Genomic DNA, 6034 nt, shown 5'->3' with positions numbered 1-6034 from the left:
TGGGATGAGAGTGTTGCTGACTAGGCCAGCATTTATTGCCCATCCCTAATTGCCCAGAACAGAGTTGCGAGTCAACCACATTGGAGTCACATGTAGGTCAGACCGGGTGTGGAAGGGCATTAGTGAACTAGATGAGTTTTTATGACAGTTGGCAATGGATTTATAGTAGTCATGAGATTCTTAATTCCAGATATTTATTGAATTCAAGTACCACCATCTGCCATCTGTCTCCTTGTTAATCCACCCTCTGGACTAACAAGGAGACGGTGAGATGCTGGAGATCCTGCCCTCTCAGATGCTGCCTGACCTGCTGTGCTTTTCCAGCACCACACCCTCCCCTCTGGATTAACAGTCCAGCAATAATGCCACGAGGCCATCGACTCCTCCAATGTCCCTCAGGGAGGGAAAACTGCAACCCTGGGGAGGGGGAGTCCAGAACTAGAGGGCATTGGTTTACGGTGAGAGGCCAAAGATTTAAAAGGAACCTAATGGGGCAACTTTTTCACACAGAGGGTGCTGCATGTATGGAATGAGCTGCCTGAGGAAGTGGTGGAGGCCGGTACAATTACAACATTTCAAAGGCATCTGGATGGGTATATGGATAGGAAAGGTTTGGAGGGATATGGGCCAAGTGCTGGCAAATGGAACTAAATTGGTTTTGGATATCTGGTCGGCATGGGCAAGTTAGACCGAAGGGTCTGCTTCCGTGCTTTACATCTCTCTGACTCTATGGTTCACCACTCTCTAAGTAAACAAATTCTTCCTCATCCCAGTAGATGTGCCTGGACCTAGATCTCCCCAGCCAAGGGAAGCATCCTTCCTGCATTTACCCAGTTGACCCTCATAAGAAATTGGTACTCTTCAAATAGATTGCCACTCAGTCTACTAACCACTAAAGAATACAGGCGCAGGGGTGTCTCCTTGTAAGACAGTTCTCCAGGAATTAGACGGATGAACCTCCCTATATGGCAGATAGTTCCCTCCTTGGATAAGGAGACTAAAAAGGTACACAGTATTCCAGGTGTGATTTCACCGAGTTCCTACACAAATGCAGCAAGCTGTCTTTGTACACAAATACTCTCATGTTTTGGCATTTACACTGTTTGCCAGGTTACCTTGCCCCCAATGCCAGCCTTTTGTTAAGAACCAAACTAAATTCCCCCGGTGAGGAGATTTGAACTCACGTCTCAAGATCATTAGGAGAAAGTGAGCACTGCAGATGCTGGAGATCAGAGTCGACAGTGTGGCGCTGGAAAAGCACAGCAGGTCAGGCAGCATCCGAGGAACAGGGGAACCGACGTATCCTGATGAAGGGCTTTTGCTCGAAATGTCGGTTCTCCTGCTCCTCGGATGCTGCACCTTCCCAGCACCGCACTCTCGACTGTCAAGATTATAGTCCAACACGCCTGGCCCTGGATTACTCATCCAGGAACGTGCTACCACAGTCCCTGGCCTAATACTGTGTGAGAGTTTGATACCTTCCTCAGCAAAAACACCTTTCACCTTGCTATCTGATGGTTCATCTCGATGTATTAGATTAGATTCCCGACAGTATGGATTCAGGCCCTTCAGCCCAATAAATCCACACTGACCCTCCGAAGAGTAACCCACCCAGACCCAATCCCCTACCTTTACCCCTGACTAATGCACCGAACACAATGGGCAATTTAGCATGGTCAATTTGCCTGACCTGCACATCTTTGGATTGAGGGAGGAAACTGGAATACCCGGAGAAAACCCAGGCAGACACGGGGGAAGAATGCACAAACTCCACGCAGACAGTCGTCCGAGGTGGGAATCGAACCTGGGTCCCTTGCGCTGTGAGGCAGCAGTGCTAACCACTGAGCCACCATGCCGCCCATCGATGGGCTCTTTTCGCTGGCATCCTTCCATCGTTGCGTTCTCAAGGAGCTGTGTTCCTGCATTCCCAAGACCGGTGGCGTTTCTTTTTACTGCTTACCCTGGCAGTTTCATCAATGGGCCGTACGCATCGCACCTTTCACCATCCGAAAATAGCTCGTGGTGGTGGGGGACAAGCTGTAGGAGGTGATAACCAAGAGCTATGGGGGAGGCTGCTTTCCAGATCGGAGCACTGGGGAGAAAGGGGAGAGTGGGATCAATGAATATCAATCATTTTAAAAAACAGCTTCTAAGTAAAAGGAATTATCCCAAAGGCAGATTGTTCACTTAGTCTCTGAACGGCACAGCGCTCTGTTGTTTTAATTATACCGTTGAAAGACGGCATGATCCATTTGAAAATCTGTGTTGTTACAGATTTTCAGGAATTATTATTTCAGAAGGAAAGCGTTTGCTGAGCTTTGTGCATCCTCAGGGCGATGTTAGGGCCAGGATTGATTGTTTCCCATTGAAGGGTCCCAGAACCATTGTTTAGGTAACCCTCGAATTGTGTACCTGAGGACCGATGGCAGAGCACCTTGTTGGAAGGGGCTGAGTTTTCAGATGTGACCTCGAATTGTGTACCTGTCTGTTCTCTGGGATGGGCATCCCCCGATTCCATGGCACCCTGGGGCGTATTGGATGGGATGGGATTTCTTGTTCTATCAAAGAGCATATAAAATAATGAGGCGTTTGGATAGGGTTGATGGTAGTTGTCTTTTCCCTAGAGTGGGAGACTTCAAGACCAGGTGCATGGTTTACAGGTGAGAGGAGAGAGACTTAATAAAGATGTGAGAGGCAATGTTCTTACACAGAGGGTGGCTCGTGTGTGGATGCAGGTTGCAGTTACACTGTTTAAAAGACACTTGGATAAGGACACGAATAGGAAAGGTTTGGAGGGATATGGGCCAGGAGCAGGCAGGTGGGACTAGTTTAGTTTGGGATTATGGTCGGTGTGGATGAGTTGGACCGAAGGCTGTATTTCCATGAGGTATGACTCTATAACGTGAACTGGAATTTGCAGGATGGCAGACCCCTCTCGGGGGTACTTCCTGCACAGTTGGTGGTTGGTTAAGGGGCACTTTCATCACGTGAAGCCACGCTGACTCTGAATGGCTTCTGCCTGTCACTCAGTGAGTGTCTGTCTTGTCCTCTGATTCCCGAAGTCAATCTTCCCGAGGCCTCGGCTGACGATAGCGATGGAGGACCGATGGCAGAGCACCGAATCGTTGGAAGGGGCTGAGTTTTCAGATGTGACCTCGAATTGTGTACCTGTCTGTTCTCTGGGATGGGCATCCCCCGATTCCATGGCACCCTTTTGCGGCACGGTGGCACAGTGGTTAGCACTGCTGCCTCACAGCACCAGAGACCCGGGTTCAATTCCCGCCTCAGGCGACTGTCTGTGTGGAGTTTGCACATTCTCCCCGTGTCTGCGTGGGTTTCCTCCGGGTGCTCCGGTTTCCTCCCACAGTCCGAAGATGTGCAGGTTAGGTGAATTGACCATACTAAATTGCCCATAGTGTTTGGTGAAGGGGTCAACGTAAGGGAATGGGTCTGGGTGGGTGGTGCTTCGGAGGGTCGGTGTGGTCGTGTTGGGCCGAAGGGCCTGTTTCCACACTGTAAGTAATCTTAAAAAACAAATGGGGGAGGGTTTTCTCCTTTGCGACCTCACATAGCATCATCGCCTCACCATCCGTGGGATCTTGCTGTGCACACCGTCAAGCGCTGCCACCTCGCCGCTACAGCGACTGTGCGTGTAAACCAAGAGCGCTCGATTGGCCTCAGTCGCCGCTTTGGGTTTTTTCCTGAGGTGGTGCAATGGCGCCACATAAATTCAGGCTGTCGTTTTGGATACTCCCTCTGTGACGCGTTATGCGAGATTTTATTTCCTGCAACTGTCGATCAGCTGCTCTTCTGTAAGACATTCCTCCAGGAAGTAGGCGGATGAACCTCTCTATACGGCAGATAGTTCCCTCCTTGGGTAAGGAGACCAAAAAAAGGTACACAGTATTCCGGGTGCCATTTCACCGAGTTTCTACACAAATGCAGCGAGTTATCGTTGTACACAAATGCTCTCATGTTTCGGCATATACACTGTTTGCCGGGGTCGATGTAATGTGAGCTAACCAGGATTATCTCACGATGCAGAACTGCGCTGGAGTGTCCAGTTTAGTGTCTATTTCCCATAGATCTGCTTGGTTTGCTGCACCTTTGAAACTTCTCAATGAAAATCCAGTCAGAGATGCACAAGGAAAATCTGGGATGGCTGGCTGGGAGACTTTAATCCCTGCTGAAAATGATACTGTCCTTGAACGTTTCCCTCTGTTTTTAGAGTTGACAGCAGGAAACCAAGTGTCACCCCCCCTGCCGAGACCAACAGGCCATCCTGTAGACTTGTGGTTCCACCTTGGGCATTTAGCAACAACAGCAGGATTGCATTTACTTGGCACCTTGCACGTTATCACCCCCTCCAAGGCGCTCCCTGTTATCAGGCAAAACTTGACAACGAACGAGATAAGGGGCTTTCGGGGCAGGGGACCCGAAAACTTAGTCAACACAGTGGGGGGAGTACAAGGAGGGATTTTAATGAGGGAAGTGAGTTAGAGCGGGTTCAGGAAGGAATTTCAGAACCTGGATATGAGGCAGCTGAATGAAGACTGAAGGGAATCGGGGATATGGAAAAGGTCAGAATGGGAAGAGGGTGAAGGGCTGGTGGAGGTAGATCAAGCAAGGAAATGGAGTGTTTTAAAACAAGGATGAGAAATTTAAAATCCAGACATGACCAGACAGCTAGTACAGCCATGGTGGGGAACTGGGCTTGGTAGCCTGGTACAGAACAGACAGTAGATGATAACGTAGAACTTCATGCAGGGTGCAGGTACGAGTCTGGCAGAAGGGACGGCATGGACTCGATGGGTCAAATGGCCAGCTTTCACACTGTATGGATTCTATGCTCCATATAGATTGCAAAAGGAAGATGACTCTGCCTCAAGAGTTAGAGAGCGTGGATAGTAAGATGCCTGTTTGACAAGCAGTGTAACGATGATCCCAGTTACACCACGTCCTGGCTCTGCGGTGGGGGTGGGATGGAGGTGGAGTGGTGACGATTGATCGGAAACTGAATTGGAGTAGCTGCAGCTACAAGAGCAGGTCAGAGACAGAGTCACTCACCCTGACGACTCCTCAGAACCTGTTGCTGTTCATGGGTCATTAGGTCGAAATCCTGAGCCCCCTCTCCCTGACAGCACTGTGGGGGGGGGTTATCGAAATTACAGACACGGTTCTAGTCCAGGGAGGTGGCACACCTGTACCCTTGGAAGGGCAACTGGGTGGTAACAAATCCTGGTCTCACCACTGACAACCCAGGAGAGAATCAATATTTTCAAAAAATCTTTGACTGCACTCAGTGTGAGTGACCAGGAACAGGCTCAGGAAGTTCTGGATGTGTAAACTGTGCTGTATATGGTCTGAAGACAAAGATTCTGACACAATAATAAATTATTTATCACTATTTACATTGCTGTTGAGAAATTTCAAATCTGATATTAAAAGGATAGGAGATTACATGGCACCCCTCAATCTAATCTAACTTTGTAACGGTGAAGTCCTTGTTCCTCATAAATTCACTGCGAACAGGTTTCTCCTGGCTTCTGTTTAAAAGCTCTTTGATTTAAGCTGTGATTTTTGTCCTGGATCCTCTGACTGTTGACCATTGTCTGCCTCCTCCCTCACCTCCATTCAAGGCCCCAAAGGAGCCTTCCACATCCATAAATTCACTGCGAACAGGTTTCTCCTGGCTTCTGTTTAAAAGCTCTTTGATTTAAGCTGTGATTTTTGTCCTGGATCCTCTGACTGTTGACCATTGTCTGTCTCCTCCCTCACCTCCATCCAAGGCCCCAAAGGAGCCTTCCACATCCATCAAGGTTTCACCTGCACATCCACCAACGTCATTTATTGTATCCGTTGTTCCCGATGCGGTCTCTTCTCCATTGGGGAGACTGGGCGCCTCCTAGCAGAGCGCTTTAGGGAACATCTCCGGGACACCCGCACCAATCAACTACACCGCCCCGTGGCCCAACATTTCAACTCCCCCTCCCACTCTGTCGAGGACATGCAGGTCCTGGGCCTCCTTCACCGC

General features: G+C 49.3%; 1 protein-coding gene across 7 annotated transcripts in view; it reads left to right on the top strand.

Moving 5' to 3' along the window:
- LOC122551418 (disintegrin and metalloproteinase domain-containing protein 23-like) overlaps positions 1–6034 on the top strand; it is a 153935-nt gene that overhangs the window by 56950 nt on the left and 90951 nt on the right. The gene's annotated exons all lie outside the window — the stretch shown is intronic.

This window comes from Chiloscyllium plagiosum, chromosome 7 (genome assembly GCF_004010195.1).
Source record: "Chiloscyllium plagiosum isolate BGI_BamShark_2017 chromosome 7, ASM401019v2, whole genome shotgun sequence".
In the NCBI taxonomy this organism is placed as follows: domain Eukaryota; kingdom Metazoa; phylum Chordata; class Chondrichthyes; order Orectolobiformes; family Hemiscylliidae; genus Chiloscyllium; species Chiloscyllium plagiosum.
Note: the sequence above shows the minus strand (reverse complement) of the source record. Positions and strands in the feature narration are given on the sequence as shown.